Raw genomic sequence first — 25,423 nt, forward strand, 5'->3', positions numbered from 1 at the left:
ACATCTTACATCCTAGGAATCCACTTCTACATATACTTCCCTGAAACACTCTTGCACAGGCACCAGGAGAGATACAAAAATGATCATAGTACCATTTTTCATAATAGCAGATAATGGAAACAACAGAAATATCAATCTATAAAAGAACAGAAAAATAGACTGTGATATATTAACACAATGTAGTATTACTTAGCTGTGAAAATGAACTACAAAATTTCTATTCTGCCTCTGAGGAGCTTGAGATGCTAATGTTAGCCTGTTATGCTTCACAGTAAAATCTGCTGCACCTGGTGACTTGGGCGAGCTCCACACTTGCAACGCAGACCCAGGAGTACAATGAAAGTGGCTTTGGAAAACTGTAGAATAGAGCTGCTATTCAATTTACACAACTCAGTCTCAGAGTGGAGAAATCCATGAATTGAAAATTACCAGCTCACACACATACCCCAATGGAAACACACACATGCACAAATCTCTATATAAATATATCTCTGACATCAACAGTCTTCACAGAGACTTGGCCTTATGAGAATCTAGAGCCTTGGAATTTGCTTGTGACCATAAGCCAAACTCTTCATTAGTTTTCACAAAAACCTACTCACTATGCTTAACATGCTTATAAAAGTTGTCTCATAGAAAGAGTTTCTATCATGCAATTTGCATCATCACAATAGCTCCGTGAAGCCTCGAACACAGTCAAATGCTGAAAAGTTATTTCCTTCAGGCCTGCTTTCAACCACATTATTTTCTTCAATCACTTATAAAGGTATTTCCTCCCTCCTCTTTTCTTGTTGAAATAAATACACATTCTACAAACCCCTTTTTTTTGAGACAGGGTGTGTTGCTCTGTCTCACAGGCTGGAGTGCACTGGTGCAATCTTGGCTCACTGAAACCTCTGCTTCCCAGGTTCAAGTGATCCTCCCACCTCAGTCTCCCCAGTAGCTGGAACTACAGGTGCACGCCACCCTGCCCAGCTAATTTTTCTTTTTTTTTTTAAGATGGGGTTTCGCCATGTTGTCCAGGCTGATCTTGAACTCTTGAGCTCAAGTCATCCACCTGCCTCAGCCTCCCAAAATGCTGGGATTACAGGTATGAGCCACCAAGCCCAACCTACAAATTTTTTTCTAAGATATAATCTTAACAATTTTGGTAACCCTATTACCACAATAGTCTGTACAATCAACCATTCATTCATCCATTGACCTAACTTTGTTCATCTTCCCATTTGCCTGTCACTTTTTCATAAACATATTATTCTGTCTGCAAGTTAACTTTTATTTTCCTGAATTCTGGTACATTTTACAGATTTCTTGTCTTTAATCCTCCTCTCTCTCCCTCACCATTAGATGCCTTAATTCCCAAGTAACCTGACAGCATTATGGAACACTATGTTCCCGTGTCTTTAAATACAAACTATCCTGCTTCCTTTCCTTCCCTTTCTGTTCCTTTCCCTTCCCTTCCCTTCCCTTCCCTTCCCTTCCCTTCCCTTCCCTTCCCTTCCCTTCCCTTCCCTTCCCTCCCCTCCCCTCCCCTCCCCTCCCCTCCCCTCCCCTTCCCTTCCCTTCCCTTCCCTTCCCTTCCCTTCCCGCCCCGCCTCGCCTCGCCTTGCCTTGCCTTTCCTCTTTTCTTTTGAGACAGGGTCTTGCTCTGTTGTCTAGGCTGGAGTGCAGTGGTACGATCACAGCTTACTTCCTAGGCCCAAGTGCTCCTCCCACCTCAGCCTCCCACCTCTCTGCTGGGATCACAGGCAGTGCCACCATGCTCAGCTAATTTACTTTATTTTTTTTGTAGAGATAGGGTCTATATTGCCCATGCTGGTCTCAAACTCCTGGGCTCAAGTGATCCTTCTACCTCAGCCTCTTAAAGTGCTGGGATTATAGGCATGAGCCATGGTGCCCAGCCCCTTCTTGCTTTAAATTCTCTTCCTATCTTATTTGGCTAGGGAATGCCTACTTACTCTGTAATCTTTTATCCAGATATTTTCTTCCTGGTAGATTGTTTGCAGTCTAGTTCTTCCCCTTCCTTTATCAATGTCCTTTTGCAATGTGACTTTGAACCTCTAACCAGGAGGTAGAGTCTATTTCCACATCCCTTAAATCTGAGCTGGCCTGTGAATTTCTTTGGTCTATATGTTGTAGAAGTGATTGTTCTGAGGCCAGGCCTTGAGCAGCCTTGCACACTTATACTTATTCTCTTGAATGAGTGATCCACATGGCTCAGTTGCCATTGAATAACTCTTGGTTAGCCTGCTGGAGAAGTGACTTTCCCTAGCCACATCCAGTCAATCACCAGACATGGGAGTAAAGCATCTGAGACTATTCAGCCCCAGCCAACCTGTCAGCAGACTACAGAGCAAACCTAGCTAAGATCAGCCAAGCTTAGTCCAAGTCAGTAGAAGTCCCCAGCTCACCCACAGGCTCATGATCAATAACACATGCTTATTATTTTAAGTCACTGAGTTATAGGGCTATTTGTTATACAGCAACAAGTGATACTCTCTTTCTTGATCATGTTCAATAGCTACAACATACTTCTAGTACAGCTCTTATAATACTATAGTTTTTTTTTTTTTTTTTTTTTTTTTTTTTTTTTTTTTTTTGTCTTTCTCTTCCATAGACAAAGAACTCCTTGGGAACAAGGACAATTTTTGTTTTGTATCTCAGAATCTAAATAGTGCCTGCTGACTTTTTAATAGATGAGTGTCAGAAAAATATCAATGATTAATTAGTTAATTAAGGATTATAATGTTGTCTAAGCCAAGGGACTCTTTAGGAGGCAGACAAACCCAGGTTTGAATCTCAAACTTCAAATGTTACTTCAGACAATTTGGTTAACCTTGATAAGCCTTGTGTGGTCATCTCTAAATTAAAGACTGGAATAATATACATCCTGCAAGACTGTGATATTATATAGATATATAATCATGCATAAATATCTCCACCTGACACAGAGTGGATATCCAACAGATAAGAATTAAATGATAAAATGCATGTAAAGCATTTAATATAGGACTTGGCTTCTAGTTGCTCAATAAATGATAGCTCTATTCATATGATCATGATCATCACCATCATCTTTGTTGTCACTTCTTCTAGCAGAAACTGTAGTTGCTCTGTTCTCATCTCATTGGCAGTTATTATTGTTGTGCAAGTTGACCTGATGGTGACTTTCAATAGCAAACATCTGGGACTCTGCCTGAGGGCTTCCTCTGGCTGCTAGAGTTTTCTTGGTCTACACGTATGGTAAGTTACAAATACCAGGGAGTTAACACTCCATACCTCCACCTAAGGGAGCAGCCCTTAGTTGAGATAGATGGGAGAAGATAGCTAAATACCCTAATTTCCATGCCTTTGGTTGGGATAAATCCAAGTTATGTTCTGTGCTGTATCCCAAAGTTATCTAATGTGATTATACCCCTCTTGATCACAGAAATGATAAGGCATCTTTTTTGTCTTCCTTTTTTCCCCTGTCTCACATCTGCACTACCCTACAAATGTATGCTGGCATCACCTCCGATTAAACACCACTCCATTTTTTTTTGTTTCACTCTCTGCTTCTGAACAAATCAACCTAAGGCACCATTACTCTTTCTAGTTTATGTTAGTCTTGTTGCTTCAGAATCCAATCATTTCTTAAGGAACTTTGACTTCCATTCGAAAGGCCTAGCCTCTTAATGATCTCTCCAGCTAATCAAAGATATTTATCTAGTCCAGTGGATGACAAGACTAATCACAGAATGGGGTATGTCATATTTAGGTCTTCTGTTTTCATCCTGGCTCAATTCTCTAAGTATATGAGAAAAGGGTTAACTTGTGCACCGTGGGTAGCTCTTTGCAGATCTTGATGGGCACCTGGAAACATGGTATTGATTTTGGCCAAGTCAGAGGTGAAATGTACTAGCTAGTGATGTATAAGGTGCTGTGAAAAGTCTAAAACCCCACCAGCATCCTGTACCAGTTTGTCTATGCTGTTTATCAAAACTGTACTGATTGATGGTTTGCACCTGTTTACTTGTTAACAAAGCTTGCGTTTAGCTACCTGAGCTGTGTGGTACAAAATACCCCTCAGTAAGCTTGAGCCTTGGCTCTCCTGTGAACTTGTAGGGTCTCACGAGACTTTTTAATTATCCAGCACTGTATAATTGCTGCATTGGGGTTGTTTTCTAATGACCAAAATCTTTACAGAAGGATCTGGGGTGGAGGAAGGAAGAATTCCTGCACCATACAAGTTTAGAACCATTTCAGACAGTTATGAATATTGGAAAGCAAGCTGCACTTTGCTGAGATCTTAAAATACTGTTCAGTTGAGCTATCAAGAATAACTCTTCTGAGCACAGACTTTAGGGTTGTCCACCCTCCAACAGTAGCTGTTGGCTTCTTGCAAATTTGGACCTACAAGGTCATAGCATACATTTCTTTTCCTCCCTTCCCTCCCCTATGGACATTGCACAATGGTTACATAATCCAAGATGTGAAACCCTCACTGCACAGAGGATACGTTTCTCTGGTAACCATTGCTTAAATCCATATATTCTCATCTTTTTAAAGCACCAATTTGAAGTTGGATTTTAATTTTCCCTTCAACATTGCATCTATGAATAACCCAGTATGAAAGTTTTAATCTTGAAGTTATGCTTGACTGACCTAAGCCACTAGTCCTCAAAAAACTCTTGTTTCTCATCTAGAAGGACACCCTTCCCACAGGCTGCCTCTCAGTGTCTTGAGCAACAATGTTCTTAGAAGTCAGGAGCCATCCAGGAAGCAGGAGAAGAGCTACAAACGCATCTGGAATGCTCAAGTCTCTGAGTGTTACAAGATAACCCACCTACAATATGAGATTTCAGGGCAGAATTTTCTTTATTTTCACAATTTGACATCAACACCCTCTAAGTTTCAGAAGCAGGCCACAGACATATACATCATAAACAGTTCTTTGAAATAGTGGAATAAATTATAATCTGACTATTGTATATTAAAACACCAGTAGACAGCATACCCTGCATATGGAAATTAGAATTATATTTGGAGATTCATAAGGAGCTTGGGTGGTCATCTATGCCCAAATATCTTTCAAATTCATCCATCTCCATTGCCACATCCCTAAGCCAAGTCAGCAGTATCTTTTATGTGGGTAAGAGCACCCTGTTTTCAGCTCCTGCAACCCCATTCATACTAGTTGGCTATAATAAAGAAGAATGGCCTTTAAAAAATATAAATTCTTTCATTCACCTGCTAATGACTCTCCAATAACTTCCATCTTTATTAAAATAAAACGAAGACACTTTCCCACATCTAAACAGCTCTCAAGCTTCATCTCGTACATCCTGCTTCTCCAAAGCCCCTCTCTTAAAGTGATATTGGCCTGGTTTCCAAACCTTGAATATATCCACATGGATCCTGGTTCGTGACACATGGAAGGTATGATCTTCAAACCCTACTCAGCTGGATTTTTTCTATCACTCAGTGCTCAGCTCAAATTCTCTAAGTGTTCTGCTCTGACACTCAAACTAAAGTAGTCCCTCATCCCTTATCTCATTAACCTGCTTGTCGTGTTCATAAACATTATCAATGGTTGTCAGTTTCCTTTTCATTTATTTACTTACCCTTTCCACTGAAATCACTGGAATGTCAGTTTCTGCAAGGTCATAAGCTTGCCCTTTTAGTTTCCAGTGCCTACAATAGTTTGCAGGCCTATAGTAGTCACCCAGAGAATATTGTTGAATCAATACATGCATGTTTCCGTGTTTTTAGTACAGTTTAATTTAAAATACATTTTAAAAGGACAAAACCATAAGGTAATTTATTCCCCTACCTTTATATGATGGCTGTGGATGAATTAAAGACTCCAGAGGAGTGTGGCTATTTCTATTCTGTAGCTTTTTGTTGGTGCTTGTCAGTCTTCTTCATTTTTTCTCAGTGTTCATTTTGGCAAGAGGTGGAAGCATTTCACCACAATGTATTTCTGTAACAATATAGTACCAAAATGACTCAGAACCCCACTAACATTATGCTGTGCTTAAAAATAAACAAAACATAGAGCCACATTTACTTTACATTCTCCCACATGCAGTGCATTCTTTTTTACTGTTTCTGTCATTTTCTCAGGCATGCAGCTACAGATCTGTGTATTATTACCTGGATACCTTAGGGAGGATTAGACTCCTCTTAGTACCTTGGCTGCATCTGTACCACAGCATTTTCTCCACTATGAATAATTATTCTATCACAAATCCATCTCTCCAATAGATGGCGAACCTTGTTTGCTCTCTGAATCTCTGGGGCCTAGCCCACAAACTGGTAATCATACATTTTCAATACAGTCAATTCTTGATATTTGCAGTAGTTATGATTATGAAGTCACCACAAACACTAAGTTAGCAAATACTGAAGCATTGTTCCTAGGAGAAATAGAGGGTTAGGTTTCTGCAAGTCTCTGGCTCCAATATTTTTGTCAAATAATCAATACATAACTCTGTTTTATGTGTGTCAGTGTGTATACATATTGTTGATTTATTAAGATGGAACTCACAATCAACAGCACTGTAGCTCATGCCTCAACAAAGATTTTCTAACACATGTGTTTTCTCCATAAGGCACGTGACAGCCTATTGTGCTTAGGAACATAAGACAGCATGTCAACCCCACACTATGGGGCCATTTCAAACCATGGAATCACCAACATTAAGCACAAAAATGTAAAAGCTATGAGAAGGTAAATCTGTAAATATGAAATCACAAATAATGAGAATCAACTATATACATATTGGCTGAATCACAGTTATATGAGGATTATACAAATTCCCAACCTTGTTTATGGTTCAGCATACCCCTGCCATTTAAATGAGTAAATAATAAATATTATAGTTAGGGTAGAAAGGGACTACATACAGATTTTACATTCTTCATGAAAGACCCAGGAACCGAAAGCAAATATTATTTCTTATATTCTCTGTTGTCCTATTAAAAACACAAATTCCAGCAATCCTAACAAAATATTAATAACATTAATTGCAGAAATAGAAAAAGGAATCCTAAAATTCATGCAGAAACACAAAAGACTCCAAATAACTAAAGCAATCCTGAGCATAAAGAATAAAACTGGAGGCATTCAAGTACTTGATTTCAGATTATACTACAAAGTTACAGTAACCAAACCAACACGGTACTGGCATGAAAACAGACAAGCCAATGAATAGAACAGAATAAAAGTCACGGAAATAAATCCACACACTTACAGGCAACTAATTTTGACAAAGGCTCCAAGAACATACATTGGGGAAAGGACAGTCTCTTTAATAAACGATGCTAGGAAAACTGGATATACATATACAGAAAAGTGAAACTAGACCCTTCTCTCTCACTATATGCAAAAATCAACTTAAAATTGATTAAAGATTTAAATGTAAAACCTAAACTATGAAACTACTAGAAGAAAACATTGAAGAAACATTACAAGACATTGGTCTAGGCAAAGATTTTTGGGGTAAGACCTCAAAAGAACAGGCAACAAAAACAAAAGTAGACAAATGGGATTACATCAAGCTAAAAAAACTTCTGAACAGCAAAGGAAACAATTGACAAAGTGAAGAGACAATCTACAGTATGGGAGAAAATATTTGCAAACCATCCAAATAATAATAATCCAATTAAAAATGGACAAAAGACCCAAATAGACATTTCTCAAAAGAAGACATACAAATGTCCAACAGGTGTTTGAAAAAATGCTCAACATCACTAATCATCAGGGAAATGCAAATCAAAACCACAATGAGATATTATCTCAATCCAGTTAGAATGGCTATTATCAAAAAGAAAAAAAAGTAACAAATGCTGGCAAGGATGCAGAGAGAGGGAAATACTTGTATGTTGTTGGTGGGAATGTAAAGTAATACAGCCATTATGGAAAACGGCATGGAGGTTTCTCAAAAAACTAAAAATAGAACTACCATACAATCCAACAATCTCACTGCTGAGTATATATCAAAAGAAAGAAAATCAATGTATTGAATAGATATCTCCACATCCATGTTTATTTCAGTGCTATTCATAATAGCCAAGATATGGAATCAACCTAAGTTTCCATCACTGAAAGAATGGATAAAGAAAATATGGTATATGTATACATTTAAATACTATTCAACCATAAAAAGAAATTAATTTCTGTCATTGGCAGCAATATGGATGGAACTGCAGGTTATTACATTAAGTGAAACAAGCCAGGCAAAGAAAATGTTCTCACTCACACATGGGAGCTAAAAAAATGTAGACCTCATGGAGGTAGATGGTAGAATTATGACTTTCAGAGACTGGAAAGGAAAGTAGGGAGCAAGAGAAATGAGAAGAAGTTGATTAAAGAGTATAAAAATACAGTTAGATAGAAGGGATAAGTTCTAATACTTGCAAGTGCCGTAGGAAAATTACAGTTAACAGTAATTTACTGTATATTTCAAAATAACTAGAAGAGAAGAATTGTAATGTTCCCAATACAAAGAAAAGATAAATGTTTGAGGTGATGGATATTTCAATTACCTTGAGTTTATTTTCACATTGTATACATATATCAAAACATCACATATATCCCCAAAATATGTACAATTATGACATATCTATAAAAAATGAAATTCCAGAGCCCAGGTATTTTCTTCTGCATGATATTAATTATTGCTCCTCCAATTTTCAGACAAGTTCAAAGAAAATTTCCCTGAAAATAATTATAGGTTAATAGTTTGCCTTGTCCGTTATAGGTCAACCTAAATTCCTACAAAATTGCTCCATTTTTCTCTTTGGATAAGAATAAGAAATACCAGCTTTTATTTCATTATATACACCAGTTAACTGCAAGTACAGAAGGTTCATACTTAGTTCCTTGTATTTTCTGTAAAAATGCAAGTACTCTGTGAGAGGTACAATGGAGGGATCACACTTTACATGTCTATTTTCCAGTGCATTTGAAAAATGTTTAAGGCCCCCTTAGAAATATTTTCCAATTTAGTTTACTTCTCAGTATTTTAAAATAATTACCTTTAACATTGAGTTACTTGTACTTCATAGAAAGTAATTTGTTGCTAAAATTATCTTCTCAAAAACATGCTCTGTGTTTTAAACTATTATCGCTAGGATCTGTAGGGCTTAGTAAAAAGCAATGCCTTACACAGGCAACGAGAAATTCTAGAAGGATGGTTGAGACAGCTGCTTTTAAATTAATTCAAAATAGGCTAAAATACAAGTAGACGTAATTTCTTTTCTGTATCTTTCGATACCCCATTCAAATAGTTTAGAGTATCAGCAGACAAGTCACCTTGTCAAGGAATGCAATTTTAAAATTGATATAATCGTGTGGGTCTACTGCATAATGATAAGATAACTCAACATATTTGACAGAAGTATTACTTTGATCCAGAAAAATAAAACTAAATGCATTTTGTAAATTTCTGTATTTTGTTAGTATCATTATATTACATTTTCTATATAACCATTTTGAGTTTATTTTCTAAGAATTCGTACTACTTTTAATTTTTTATTTACACTACAAATAGCCAAATTAATCAAAGAAATATTAGATATCATAAAATTACGTTAAGACATTCTCAAATCATCACTAAAACTCTCCTCTCATATTTCTTCCTCTTAAAACATGCCATTAAGAAGCCCTTACCCATATACCTCTGCTAAAGCCATATTACCATTACTGACTTAAAAAGTAATCTGGGGTCTGGGTGTGGTGGCTCACCCTGTAATCCCAGCACTTTGGAAGGCAGCGGCAAGCTGATCACTTGAGCTCATGAATTTGAGACCAGCCTGAGTAACATGGCAAAACCCCGCCTCCACAAAAAATACAAAAATGAGCTGGGTGTGGTGGTGCACGCCTGTAGTCCCAGCTACTTGGGAGGGCTGGGGTAGGGGGATGGCTTGAGCCTGAGAGATAGAGGTTGCAGTGAGCTGAGATCACACCACTGTACTCCAGCCTGGGTGACAGAGCCAGACCTTATCAAAAAAAAAAAGAAAGAAAGAAAGAAAGAAAGAAAGAAAGAAAGAAAGAAAGAAAGAAAGAAAGAAAGAAAGAAAGAAAGAAAGAAAGAAAGAAAGAAATCTGAATGCTGAATGTTAGTAGACTATGTTCAGACAACAGCTATACCATTCTGAACATGTTGATAATGCACATTTTAACAAAAGGTACAGATGTCAATTAAATTTAGTATTTGCATTTCCAACCTTCAAGAGTAAGGAGTTGGCTTTGTATCCACAGACTGGCTCCACCTTTTACTAGCTGCACGATTTGAGGCAATTTATTATTCCCTGAGATTATTTACTCATCTGAAAGATGGAGATGAATACCATTTCCTATAAAATAGCCTACACAGAGTACCTGGCCAATAATGAATAGTAAAAAAAATTAGTGTGCATTTTTTACCAAGTACAAAATCACTCCAAGCAGCATTTTAGTCACTGAATTTAGCTCTTCAAGCCAAAAATCAATGGCCTGATATCTGTGAATAATTTGAAACAGAAACAAGCAAACAAACAATCCTAAATGTCCTAGCTTACCCACATTTTGACTTACATGTAAGATAAGCATCTCTATGGTTTGATATGTGTGTGTGTGTTATAAAAAGGGGTACACCCATCAGAGAAGCATAACTAAGCTTTCACATAAGTTTATGCCACTTTGTTTTTGTTTTCTTGTTTTGTTTTGTTTTTGAGACCAAGGAACAAGTCTCACTCTGTTGCCCAGGCTGGAGTGCAGTGGCACCATTTTGGCTCACTGCAACCTCCACCTCCCAGGTTCAAGTGATTCTCCTGCCTCAGCCTCCCGAGTAGCTGGGATTACAGGTGCCTGCCACCATGCTTGGCTAATTTTTGTATTTTTAGTAGAGACAGGGTTTCACCATGTTGGCCAGGCTGGTCTCGAATTCCTTACCTCAGGTGATACACCTGCCTCGGCCTCCCAAAGTGCTGGGATTACAGGCCTGAGCCACCGTGCCCGGCCACCATTTTGTACTTTATTTACACAGATTCTCTGGACATTTTACTCCTATATTGCGGATGTTGGCCATCAGATGCTCATTCATAATATACCTTCAAAACATATGGCACCCGACTCTGAGATATGAATATACTATTAGGCACATTGGTAAGTGACCAATATAAATAATATATCCATATCTCAGAGTTAATGAACCTTCTTCTGTTTTATATACAATAGAACTTTAGAGTTTTAAAACTCTAAAATTTAAACTTAAAAATTTTTAAACTCTAAAATTCTATTGTATATAAAACAGTAGGAAGATTTACTATCAGCTCTACTAGTATAAACAGTCTCTGCATTCTTTTTTCCCCTCCTGACGTTCAAGGATGGCAGCCCCTTATGCAAATACATTTCAAGGTAATTTAGAGACAGGAAGGGTTCCATCAGATCTGCAATTTTAGAAAAGCTGGTGTATTACTCACCCTTTCATCCACTTTTCCTTATATCCAGAGATGCAATTTTGTGAGTAGTAGGTTTGATGCGTGGTCTGTGCCATTATGTTAGGAAAATAGGACTTTATCCTCCCCTCAAGGAGAATGGGCTCAAGACCTTGCCCTCATTAATATTGAGTTCTCGCCAAATAAACTCCAGTGGGTTATGAAATCATGAAAGATGCTAAATCCCATTGAGTTAAAACATTCCAACAACTCTGAGACATTAGAGTAAGAGGAGAAAAAGAAGAAACTGAATTGAGAAAACTCAACATATAACATATTTTTTAACCTATTGTCTTTACTAGGATAGAACCTTTCCAAAAGAAAATCCACTATGGATCATCCTTCTTAGAAATATGTCTTCATCACTCTGCCAGTTTTTCTGTGTGTATACTTTATAACAAGGATAATTTTAACACTTTCAGTTAGATGCTGCATTCCTCATCCAGTAGGTGATCTCCAAGTACACAAAAGGGTTCCATTACCGGGTTTGACAGTGTAAAAGCCAAGCAGAAAACAAGCTGGCAGAGACAGTTTAATATAAACCTCCTCTGAGGATTTGAAAACAACATCACATTTGTTTCCTGCTACTCATCTGCCCCTCTGTGATCTTTGTCTCTATATACGATAAAATATTTATAGCCAGAGCTCAGCATCTTTTCCTTCACTGTTGAAATAAGGTATGTTCTGCATCCAGAGGAGAAAGCAACATAATAGAAACTCTAAAAATTTGAATAACTTTTGGTATGTAGAAAACCTAACCCACTCACAAATGGATTTTCTTTCATTCAAAACAAGAACGCTGTGACATATGGGACTGCATTTTTGCAGAAATTATTTATGTGTTTGTCAATTGCAGGAAATCCCCTGTAGAGAAAGTTCTCAGAGCATACAGAACTATAGGCTGTTTTGGGATTTCCCCAAATACAGATTGAGCACTATTTTATTTTTCTTTTCAGCTAATAATAAAACTCAGTTTTTGAAAACATCCTCACCTTTTTCTACAGGAAAATATCTGGTTTGAGTTTCTGGCCTCTTTGAGACATTGCCCTTGAGACAATAGAAATATTGAGCTTTCTAGGACTATGAACTATAATATTCTCACATTACTACTCTTTTTCTTTTTTCCACCTAGAGAGCAGTTTATAATGTGTTGGTTTTTATTTTTGGAGTAACTCTTCTTTACACTGAAAAGTCAAGTGAACAATTATGTTTAGATGTATTGGTTTTTCTGCTCCAATAGAAAAAGCACTTAAAGCCTGTGTTAACTAGATGACCCAGGTTCTAGCCCATTGTGCTTGCCTTTTAAATTTAATTGACTAAACTGGTCTGTCTCTGGGCTTCCTCATCCTAAAACCAATGTAATAACAGCATGTACTTCCTCTATAACACCTACTTACACAATTTCCAGAGGATTAAATACAATGATGTGTGTGCGAGAACTTTAGATACTCCAAGGTACTACACAACATTAGGTTTAGAAAGCTATTTTAATTCCTGTGTTTAAGTTATACGGAAATTAACTTAAATTTAATCTGACACCTAAAATGGTAAAAGATAACAGTTTAAAGCTGCATCGTAATGTCTTGGAAGTGTGTGAATTCGCTAACCTTCACTTCAGTGAATCTGCATCTGTCCAAGCTGATCCTGCTGAGTTTAGATTTCCTAAGACAAAAGATGAGATGGGAGAAGAGTGGTGACAGAGTTATACAGAGATAAATGTGCTACTAGGAAGTGAGTTTTTCATCATCACTCTCCTTCTTTTTTATTTTTATTATTATACTTTAAGTTCGAGGATACATGTGCACAACATGCAGGTATGTTACATATGTATACATGTGCCATGTTGGTGTGCTGCAGCCATTAATTCGTCATTTACATTAGGTATATCTCCTAATGCTATCCCTGCCCCCTCCCCTCACCCCATGACAGGCCCCAGTGTGTGATGTTCCCCTTCCTGTGTCCAAGTGTTCTCCTTGTTCAATTCCCTCCTATAAGTGAGAACATGTGGTGTTTGGTTTTTGTGATAGTTTGCTGAGAATGATGGTTTCCAGCTTCATCCATGTCCCTACAAAGGAAATTAATTTATCCTTTTTTATGGCTGCATAGTATTCCATGGTGTATATGTGCCACATTTTCTTAATCCAGTCTATCATTGATGGATATTTGGGTTGGTTCCAAGTGTTTGCTATTGTGAATAGTGCCGCAATAAACATATGTGTGCATATGTCTTTATAGCAGCATGATTTATAACACTTTGGGTATATACCCAGTAATGGGATGCCTAGGTCAAATGGTATTTCTAGTTCTAGATCCTTAAGGAATCGCCACACTGTCTTCCACAATGGTTGAACTAGTTTACAGTCCTATCAACAGTGTGAAAGTGTTCCTATTTCTCCACATCCTCTCCAGCATCTGTTATTTCCTGACTTTTTAATGATCACCATTCTAACTGGTGTGAGTTGGTATCTCATTGTGGTTTTGATTTGCATTTCTCTGATGACCAGTGATGATGAACATTATTTCATGTGTCTGTTGGATGCATAAATGTCTTCTTTTGAGAAGTGTCTGTTCATATCCTTTGCCCACTTTTTGATGGGGTTGTTTTTTCTTGAAAGTTTGTTTGAGTTCCTTGTAGATTCTGAATATTAGCCCTTTGTCAGATGAGTAGATTGCAAAAATTTTCTCCCATTCTGTAGGTTGCCTGTTCACTCTGATCATAGTTTCTTTTGCTGTGCAGAAGCTCTTTAGTTTAATTAGATCCCATTTGCAAATTTTGGCTTTTGTTGCCATTGCTTTTGGTGTTTTAGACATGAAGTCCTTGCCCATGCCTATGTCCTGAATGGTGTTGCCTAGGTTTTCTTCTAGGGTTTTTATGGTTTTAGATCTAATATTTAAGTCTTTAATCCATCTTGAATTAATATTTGTATAAGGTGTGAGGAAGGGATCCAGTTTCAGCTTTCTACTTATGGCTAGTCAGTTTTCCCAGCACCATTTATTAACTAGGGAATCCTTTCCCCATTTTTTGTTTTTGTCAGGTTTGTCAAAGACCAGATGGTTGTAGATGTGTGGTATTATTTCTGAGGGCTCTGTGCTGTTCCATTGGTCTATATCTCTGTTTTGGTACCAGTACCATGCTGTTTTGGTTACTGTAGCCTTGTGGTATAGATTGAAGTCAGGGAGCATGATGCCTCAAGCTTTGTTCTTTTGGCTTAGGACTATCTTGCCAATGAGGGCTCTTTTTTGGTTGCATATGAACTTTAAAGTAGTTTTTTTCCAATTCTGTGAAGAAAGTCATTGGTAGCTTGATGGGGATGGCATTGAATCTATAAATTACCTTGGGCAGTATGGCCATGTTCACGATATTAATTCTTCCTATCCATGAGCATGGAATGTTCTTCCATTTGTTTGTGTCCTCTTTTATTTTGTTGAGCAGTGGTTTGTAGTTCTCCTTGAAGAGGTCCTTCACATCCCTTGTAAGTTGGATTCCTAGGTATTTCATTCTCTTTGAAGCAATTGCAAATGGCAGTGCACTCATGGTTTAGCTCTCTGTTGGTCTGTTATTGGTGTAGAAGAATGCTTATGATTTTGGCACATTGATTTTGTATCCCGAGACTTTGCTGAAGTTACTTATCAGCATAAGGAGAATTTGGGCTGAGACAATGGGGTTTTCTAAATATACAATCATGTCATCTGCAAACAAGGACAATTTGACTTTCTCTTTTCCTAATTGAATACCCTTTATTTCTTTCTCACGCCTGATTGCCCTGGCCAGAACTTCCAACACTATGTTGAATAGGAGTGGTGGAAGAGGGCATCCCTGTCTTGTGCCAGTTTTCAAAGGGAATCCCTGTCTTGTGCCAGTTTTCAAAGGGAATGCTTGCAGGTTTTGCCCATTCAGTATGATATGGGCTGTGGGTTTGTCATAAATAGCTCTTATTATTTTGAGATACGTCCCATCAATACCTAATTTATTGAGAGTTTTTAGCATGAAGGGCTGTTGAATTTTGTCAAAGGCCTTTTCTGCATCTATTGAGATAATCATGCGGTTTTTGTCTTTGATTTTGTTTATATGCTAGATTACATTTACTGATTTGCATATGTTGAACCAGCCTTCCATCCCAGGGATGAAGCCCAGTTGATCATAGTGGATAAGCTTTTTGATGTGCTGTTGAATTCGGTTTGCAGTATTTTATTGAGGATTTTTGCATCAATGTTCATCAGGGATATTGGCCTAAAATTCCCTTTTTGTGTGTGCCTCTGCAAGGCTTTGGTATCAGGGAGATGCTGGCCTCATAAAATGAGTTAGGGAGGATTCCCTCTTTTTCTATTGATTGGAATAGTTTCAGAAGGAATGGTACCAGCTCCTCCTTGTATCTCCGGTAGAATTTGCCCATGAATCCGTCTGGTCCTGGACTTTTTTTGGTTGGTAGGCTATTAATTATTGCCTCAATTTCAGAGCCTGTTATTGGTCTATTCAGGGATTCAACTTCTTCCTGGTTTAGTCTCAGGAGTCTTGGCTTCAAAGAATGTCTTTATTTCTGCCTTCATTTCATTATGTACCCAGTGGTCATTCAGGAGCAGGTTGTTCAGTTTCCATGGAGTTGAACAGTTTTGAATGAGTTTCTTAATCCTGAGTTCTAGGTTGATTGCACTGTGGTCTGAGAGATAGTTTTTTATAATTTCTGTTCTTCTACATTTGCTGAGGAGTGCTTTACCTCCAACTATGTGGTCAATTTTGGAATAAGTGTGATGTGGTGCTGAGAAGACTGTATATCCATTCATTTGGGGTGGAGAATTCTGTAGATGTCTATTAGGTCCACTTGGTGCAGAGCTGAGTTCAATTCCTGGGTATCCTTGTTAACTTTCTATCTCATTGATCTGTCTAATGTTGACAGTGGGGTGTTAAAGTCTCCCATTATTATTGTGTGGGAGTCTAAGTCTCTTTGTAGGTCTCTAAGGACTTGCTTTATGAATCTGGGTTTGCCTGTATTGGGTGCATATATATTCAGGATACTTAGCTCTTCTTGTTGAATTGATTCCTTTATCATTATGTAATGGCCTTCTTTGTCTCTTTTCATCTTTGTTGGTTTAAAGTCCATTTTATTAGAGACTAGGATTGCAACCCCAGGCTTTTTTGTTTTCCATTTGCTTGGTAGATATTCCTCCATCCCTTTATTTTGAGTCTATGTGGGTCTCTGCATGTGAGATGGGTCTCCTGAATACAGCACTCTGATGGGTCTTGACTCTTTATCCTTTCTGCCAGTCAGTGTCTTTTAATTGGAACATTTAACCCATTTACATTTAAGGTTAATATTGTTATATGTGAACATGATCCTCTCATTATGATGTTAGCTGGTTATTTTGCTCATTAGTTGACGCAGTTTCTTCCTAGCATCAATGGTCTTTACAATTTGGCATGTTTTTGCAGTGGCTGGTACTGGTTGTTCCTTTCCATGTTTAGTGCTTCCTTCAGGAGATCTTGTAGGGCAGGCCTGGTGGTGACAAAATCTCTCAGCGTTTGCTTGTCTGTAAAGGATTTTATTTCTCCTTCACTTATGAAGCTTAGTTTGGCTGGATATGAAATTCTGGGTTGAAAATTCTTTTCTTTAAGAATGTTGAATATTGGCCCCCACTTTCTTTGGGCTTGGAGGGTTTCTGCTGAGAGATCCACTGTTAGTCTGATGGGTTTCCCTTTGGGGGTAACCCGACCTTTCTCTCTGGCTGCCCTTAACATTTTTTCCTTCATTTCAACTTTGGTGAATCTGACAATAATGTGTCTTGGAGCTGCTCTTCTCAAGGATAATCTTTGTGGCATTCTCTGTATTTCCTAAATTTGAACGTTGGCCTGCCTTGCTAGGTTGGGGAAGTTCTCCTGGATAATATCCTGCAGAGTGTTTTCCAACTTGGTTCCATTCTACCTGTCACTTTCTGTACACCAGTCAGACGGAGATTTGGTCTTTTCACGTAGTTCCATATTTCTTGGAGGCTTTGTTCATTTCTTTTTACTCTTTTTCCTCTAAACTTCTCTTCTTGCTTCATTTCATTCATTTGATCTTCAATCACTGATATCCTTTCTTCCAGTTGATCAAATCAGTTCCTGAAGCTTGTGCATTCATCACGTAGTTCTCATGCCATGGTTTTCAACTCCATCAGGTCATTTAAGGACTTGTCTACACTGGTTTTCTAGTTAGCCATTCGTCTAATCTTTTTTCAAGGTTTTTAGCTTCTTTGCGATGGGTTCGAACTTCCTCCTTTAGCTTGGAGAAGTTTGATCATCTGAAGCCGTCTTCTCTCAACTCATCAAAGTCGTTCTCCATTCAGCTTTGTTCTGTTGCTGGCAAGGAGTTGCGTTCCTTTGGAGGGTAGATGCACTCTGATTTTTAAAATTTTCAGTTTTTCTGCTCTGTTTTTTCCTCTTTGTGGTTTTATCTACCTTTGGTCTCTGATGATGCTGATGTACAGATGAGGTTTTGGTGTGGATGTCCTTTCTGTTTGTTAGTTTTCCTTCTAACAGTCAGGACCCTCCACTGCAGGTCTGTTGGAGTTTGCTGGAGGCCCACTCCAGATGCTGTTTGCCTGGGTATCAGCAGCGGAGGATGCAGAGCAGCAAATATTGTTGAATAGCAAACGTTGCTGCCTGATCATTCCTCTGGAAGCTTCATCTCAGAGGGTTACCGGCCGTGTGTGGTGTCAGTCTGCCCCTACTGGGGGTACCTCCTAGTTAGGCTACTTGGGGGTCAGTGACCCACTTGAGGAGGCAGTCTGTCCGTTATCAGATCTCAAACTCTGTACTGGGAGAACCACTACTCTCTTCAAAGCTGTCAGACAGGGACATTTGAGTTTGTAGAGGTTTCTGCTGCCTTTTGTTTGGCTATGCCCTGCCTCCATAGGTGGAGTTTACAGAGGCAGGCTGGCCTCCTTGAGCTGTGGTGGGCTCCACACAGTTCGAGCTTCCTAGCTGCTTTGTTTAACTACTCAAGCCTCAGCAATGGCAGGCGCCCCTCCCCCAGCCTTGCTGCCACCTTGCCATTCGATCTCAAACTGCTGTGCTAGCAATGAGCGAGGCTCCATGGGTATGGGACCCTCTGAGCCAGGCGTCGGATATAATCTCCTGGTGTGCCATTTGCTCAGTTGGAAATGTAGAAATCACCCATCTTCTGCTTTGCTCAGCTGGGAGCTGTAGACTGGAGCTGTTCCTATTCGGCCATCTTGGAACTGCCCCTCCACTCTCCTTCTTTAAAACAGGGATTCTTAACTGGGGGTCATAACTGTCCCTGGGCCCAATTAGATAGACTTCAAGGATTCCATGAATTTGGATAGAAAAAAAATTATTTTTATTTTTATTAGTCTTTAACAGGCAACAAATCCCAGTAATACTGGAAGGAGCTATGACCAAAAAAACACAAACCCTTTCATATTACAAGTGTTGCAGATGCCTTGAAATATCATGTATACTTTAATGCAAGGCAGTTAGTAAACTTGCCATTAGATCTTCTTATACTGCAAAATCAAGGAATATATATCACCATAACACACATTTATTTTATTTCATGTTTTGATAGCTCTGTATCGACATTATTGCCTTTTAAAAATAATCCTAGATATTTTATTTTACACAGTAAAAAATTATGTTGCCACTGTGATAACAGCAATCCCATTCCCAGGTATATACCCCAAAAAACTGAAAAACAGGCACTGAACAGAAATGTAGTATAGGAATGTTCATAATGATACTATTCATAACAGCCAAAAGGTGGGAACAACTCAAATGACCATCAAGAGGTGAGTGGATAAATAACATGTAGTATATCCAATCAGTGGGATGTTATTCAACATAAAAAGGAATAAAGTATGCATACATGCTAGTGTGGATGAACCTCAAAAACATGTCAAGGGAAAGAAGGCAGGCACAAAAAGTCACATATTTTATAAGTGTACTTATATGAACTATGCAGAATAGGTAGATCCATAGACACAGACAGCAGATTTGTGGTTACCAGAGACTTGGGAACAGGAAAATGAGGAGTAACTGCTTAATGGGTACAGGGTTTTATTTTGGAGAAATGGAAATGTTTTGGAATTAGATAGAGGTGGTAGTTGCATAACTTTTTGAATGTACTAAACGTCACTAAGTTGTTCATTTTAAGTGAGTTAATTTTATGTTTCATACATTTTATCTCAATAAACATGCAAAATAAAACATTAAAAATTGACCCCTGGTCTTCTGGAGACTGCCAAAGACCTCTGTAGCACAGCAGAAGGATTAAACCCTGGATATAAATGGTTTCCCACCATTATATGGGCTCCTCTTCCCTTGGCTCAATTGAAGGACTGGGGCTTGGCATCATTTAACAGTGATCCAGATTTTCCTAGCAAGCCAGAGTGCTCCCTGAGGGCTCCACAGTTACATAGGAGCAAGAATGTTGGCCAGGCGTGGTAGGTCACACCTGTAATTTCAGCACTTTGGGAGGCTGAGGTTCGCGGATCACCTGAGGTCAGGAGTTCGAGATCAGCATGACCAACATGGTGAACCCCATCTCTATTGAAAATACAAAAATAGCTTAGCCAAGCATGGTGGCTCGTGCCTATAATCTTAGCTACTCAGGAGGTTGAGGCAGGGGAATCTCTTGAAGCCAGGAGGCGGAAGTTGCAGTGAGTTGAGAACACGCCACTGCACTCCTAGCCTGGGTGACAGAGCAGGACTCCATCTCAAAAAAAAAAAAATAATAATAATAATGTAGCACAAGGCTTGCTATCAAAGCCATGCATAGTTTTTTGTGTGTGTGTTTTTAAAATGTACTTCCAATATTAACTGGGAAATATAGTACAGAAAATAGAGCATGACTAAAAGCTTTCCAGGTAAAGGCAATACTTAGCTATCACAAAAACTACATATTTAAAATGTCCAGAAGCAATAGACTGTAATATTTCAGTGGTAGGGTTTTGCTGTGCTGTCACTTCTCCCATACATCATGATTTGGAAATATCTTCATTCTAGGTGTAATGCTTCTAGAACTTTATTCCTTTAGGTTATTTTTAAAAATTCAACAAATATATATTATAATATCCACTATTAACATGTACTATTAAGAAAGAAAAAGAGTTGGTCTAGAATGAGAGTGACGGAAAATTACTAGAGAAAGAAGTTAAGAAGGAGGCACCCAAGAGTTGGGATTCGAAGGGAAACTTGAACAAGCTGAGTGAGTGAGTGTTATAGGCAGCAGCAGGGTCAACAGTCATCCAGACCAGTGAGTTAGCATGTACAAATGTCCTGAGGTCATCAGTGTTTATAAATAACAGTGAAGACTTGTTTGGCTGAAGCAGAGTCAGTGAGGAAAGAGAGGTATAAAAACAAGGCAAGGTAAGTAGCCAGTGACCAGACCACGTATGGCTTTTCAGGCTACAGTAAATATTTTGGATTTTACTTTAAGTCTAGTAGAATCTTGGAAGAATTTTTTTTTTTTTTTTTTTTTTGTCCTGAGATGAAGTCTTGCTCTATTGCCCAGGCTGGAGCGCAGCTCATTGCAAACTCCATCTCCCAGGCTCAAGTGATTCTCCTGCCACAGTTGCCCGAGTAGCTGGGACTACAGGCGTGTGCCACCATGCCTGGCTAATTTTTGTAGTTTTAGTGGAGACATGGTTTCACCATATTGGCCAGGCTGGCCTTGAACCCCTGACCTCAAGTGATCCTCCTGCCTTGGTCTCCCAAAGTGCTAGGATTACAGGTGTGAACCACCGTGCCTGGTATCTGTTGGAAGATTTTATTGGTCTTACAATAAAGTCCAATAAAATGAGGAAGCCATTGATGAGCTTGGAGCAGCAGGTGCATGACCTAATTCACATTTTAAAAATTGTCCTGGAATTGGTGGAAACACTGCAGGAGGGAAAAATTGAAAGTGGGAATATTAGTTAAGAGGCTATCAAGTTTGCACAGGTGAAGGATGGCAGCGGGTTTGCACAAGGGCAGTAGTAGTAGTGGGAACAGTGAGATGTGGTTCGATTCTAGATGTATTTTGAAACTTTAGTTGACTCATTGATGACTTTGAGGTGCAAGGGAAAGTATTTTGGCCTGAGCATCAAGATGGATGGGAGTGCTATTTACTGAGCTGGAGAGAATCAGATTTAAACGTGTTGGTTAGAAAAATCAAGGGTTCAGTTCCAGATGCCATGATAGATTATAAAAATAAAATATGGCCTCAATTCTTCATCTTTCACTGTATACATCCTTTTTTTTCAGGTAACATTATAGGTCACTCCCTCTCTGGCTCTAGGTTTAGCTATGTGATTTGATTTGCTCCATGGGACATTACCGACATCCCCATATTTTCAAATACTTGTGCATTTCAAACTGTTCTTGCATCTCTGCCATCATCATGAAAACATGTCCAGGCTGGCAGATGCAGAATGAGAAACATAAGAAGAGAAGCCCTGTGGCCCTGGTCACCCCAGCCAAAGGCATTCCTAGATTAGGGAACAGTCACCTGACAAGTATGTACAAACCCTGGCAAAGCACCTGAGCTATCTAGTCTACCCACTGCTGTTGCCTGAAGATGCATGAGCAAGTCTAGACTAGATCAGCTGAACCTCGCAGGTATGTGAGCTAAATAAATGAATAAATAAATGTGTGGCTTCTTGTTATGTAATATTTTCACGGCAAAAGAGACCTGACTCAGGATGTTTCCTCTTCACCCAAATATGAGTAATGCAGTAGCACCTCATGTCAGCTGATCTTAGTCTGTGGAAAACAGCACTGCCCTTCCATTCTAGATTGTTTGCACATTGCAAATGTATCAGAAAATTTGTAACAGAAACTGAATCATAAATGAATGACTAAACCACAAAATCCAGGTTATTTACTTCCACAGGCCTATTCCAAAAAAGGTCCAGCTTGGCTGATAAAAAAAAAAAATGTTTTTTTAATTTGTAGTTTAGGAATGTTTATTTATGTTTTTAGTACCAAATTATTATATTTTTAAAAGTTATTGTCAAATTTGAGAAACTTCTCTCAAGTGCAAGGTTTCAAGGCACTTGTTTTCTTTGAATTGCCAACCCTCAGCTACTTATTTGTCATCAATGTCCTCACTGACTTGGTTTTCGATATTCTCTTGCACAATAAGGAACAGAGGTGTATGTTGCATGAAGCCGATGAAACCAAAAGTTCAAGGCCACTCACTTGTTCATGGACATTATGGGCCTGGGAAAAACCCTAGAAATATATTCACATGGTTATGTATCTTCACAAAATATATAAAAACAAGAATTTTTAACAATGACTGGTTAAGATAATCCTCTCTCTCCAGTCCAGCTTTCAGTATCACATTTCTCTCTAGGTGTTGCTTGGAGTTGGGGTAGCTATGGTTATTTGGGGGCTACAGCTAAAAGGGAGGTTGTTGGTGATGCATTTGGTTTGTAATTAATGGGATATATTTATGTTTTTTGCACTCAATTTCCACTATAGTTCATCCTTGCTAGTCATTCCACTGTAGGAATGGCTTCTAGGAGTTCTCCAGCATCTCCGTGTGCTGACTCAACCGGCATCACAGCACAAAGATCCAGGGTGAAAGAATGAAAAAGGCCAGTATTTGCTAGCACAACAGTATAACTATAGTAAAAAGTAATTTAATTGCACATATTAAAATAACTAAGAGTATAATTGAATTGTTGAAAACACAAAGGATAAATGCTTGAAGTGTTGGATATCCCATTTACCCGGAAGTGATTATCACACGTTGCATGCCTGTATCAAACTATCTGACATAAGCCACAAATATATACACTAACTATGTACCCACAAAAATTAAAAATTTAAAAAATTTTAAAAATAAAATGAAACACACACACAAAAACAAAGATGCAGGACAAGAGGGCATATTGCATATAACTGCCCTGCAGCACTAGATGTATGTGCCTGGAGGAAGTCTGCCTTTTATATAGCTTAATAAGCCCTGCAACACGGGTGCAACTATGTGCTAAGGATGCTAGAAGGTAATTACAAAAAATTGCTTTAGAAAATTGACAAGGTTAGAATATATCATTTAACTGCAATAAAGAAAGATGTTTTGAAGGTTATTATTAAAACAAGAGAAAAATTAAACTTTTCTGCTTTGATTGCATAAAAATAAGACTGTACCTTTTTGGTCATCTTTAAATTTATTTATTATATAATGAAAGAAAAGCTAAGAAAGAATGGAACATGAAAAAACAATCAAATGATTAAATCGATAAAAATTATTCTGATATCAAGAAGCCCTTAACAGCAAAAGAATTTTCAGCACACATCAAAAGCAAAAATTTATTAGAAGGAAAATTTTGAATAGAAGTAATGGTTTGGTTCTTATTTGATAAATTTAATTAATGAAGAGTGAATCATGAACATGGGGAAATATTTAAATTCTTACAGATTTGACACAAAATATAACAAGTATGAAGAGAACATAAACTCATCATAGTCAGAACAAGGAAGACATTGATGAGCAACTGGTGATGTAGTTCATCAGTTTAAAAAGTATTAAAACTAACCATTATACGAGTAAATTTTAAGTGCACTGATATGTTATAGTCAAGAAATGCAACAAAGATTTTCCAGAATTGGATAATTCTAAAAAAAGTATGTGCCATTACAAATAACAAGTTATGACACCAAAAGGCATTTTTAAAAATTTCAGTAATAAGAAAAAAATGTAATCTGACATCCTAGAGGAATGGCTGTGTTATATTTCTATTTTCTCTATAGAAGGATGTTTCAAAATAATTTTTGTATTTGAAGGTAGAGAGATGATCAAAACATTTACAGCCCATATTTGTAGGAGTCAAGGTATTATAGACGTGGGGTGGGCAGTTTCTTAATAAAGGTACATTGTCTCTCTGATTTTGTGATGTTTGCATTGTCAGCTTTATAACTTGGTAATTTGTCATAAATAATTTTCCCATTCTAAACAAATTCCCAACTAAGTTAGAATCCACAGACGCAACTTCTAAACTCACGTCTTTTAAGGTTTATAGATCCTGTTTGGTGGGCCATTGGCTACTTTTCTTGGATATGATTGCTTAGAAGTTTCAATTTAAGAAGTCAACTGAAATATATATAAAGGACAATGACAGTTCAATTGACTTAGAAACATCATAGTCAAAAAGTAATATGCTCAGCAGCTCTGTCTATATTTGTGATGGTTTCCATATAGCGATTTAACTTCTGAAATTCATCTACCTTGGGTGTAGTGTTCAATAAACTGAAATCCTAATAAGAATAAGTGGTTCTAAGTGAAAATGATGTTAACTAAATGCAGGTCAAAATTGAGTACAGGGATTTTTTTTAAGCAAATAAAAGTATAGATACAACTTTGATTATATGGCTGAAGGGGAAAGGCATAAGGGTTTTTACCAAGTATTTAAAAGTATTAGTGACCAAAGGGGAGGGAGAACACTAGAATAAATACCTAATGCATGCAGGGCTTAAAACCTAGATGACGGGTTGATAGGTGCAGCAAACTAACCATGGCACATGTGTACCTATGTAACAAACCTGCATGTTCTGCACATGTATCTCAGAACTTAGAGTAAAAGAAAAAAAGTATTAGTGACTAAAAATGATGATCAGCTATGTATGCTAGACACCAAAGAGGTATGCCCTGGGATATGATTAATTCAACAGAATAGTAAAAGTAGAAGTTGTGAGTTTGGAATGCCTGGTCCAAAGGCTTCGCCAATTAGATTCTTCATAATTTTTAAATCTAGTGTAGTTACTGAAGTTGTATGACCTTTGTTTTCTTTCTAGAAATTCTACCAATCCTAGCATTTGAATACAAGGAATATCAAACATGTATATACTTCATTTAATCTACTGTAAATGAGTCATACTTCAACATTTTTCTAATTGGCAAAAAAAAAAAATACATTATTTTTAAGTGGTAGAAAAGCATAAGTTATTTCTATTTTACTTTTGTAATGGCAAAGCTGTGGC

General features: G+C 37.9%; 1 protein-coding gene across 2 annotated transcripts in view; it reads right to left on the bottom strand.

Annotated features, from left to right (window-relative positions):
- Positions 1 to 25,423, bottom strand: part of LOC105481528 (p21 (RAC1) activated kinase 5) — a 301,595-nt gene that overhangs the window by 163,552 nt on the left and 112,620 nt on the right. For both annotated transcript variants that reach the window (XM_011741164.2, XM_011741165.3), the window contains exon 2: positions 5,813 to 5,962. The gene's annotated coding sequence lies outside the window, so the exon portion shown is untranslated. The remainder of the gene's footprint in view (positions 1 to 5,812; positions 5,963 to 25,423) is intronic.

Source organism: Macaca nemestrina, chromosome 15, assembly GCF_043159975.1.
Source record: "Macaca nemestrina isolate mMacNem1 chromosome 15, mMacNem.hap1, whole genome shotgun sequence".
In the NCBI taxonomy this organism is placed as follows: Eukaryota; Metazoa; Chordata; class Mammalia; order Primates; family Cercopithecidae; genus Macaca; species Macaca nemestrina.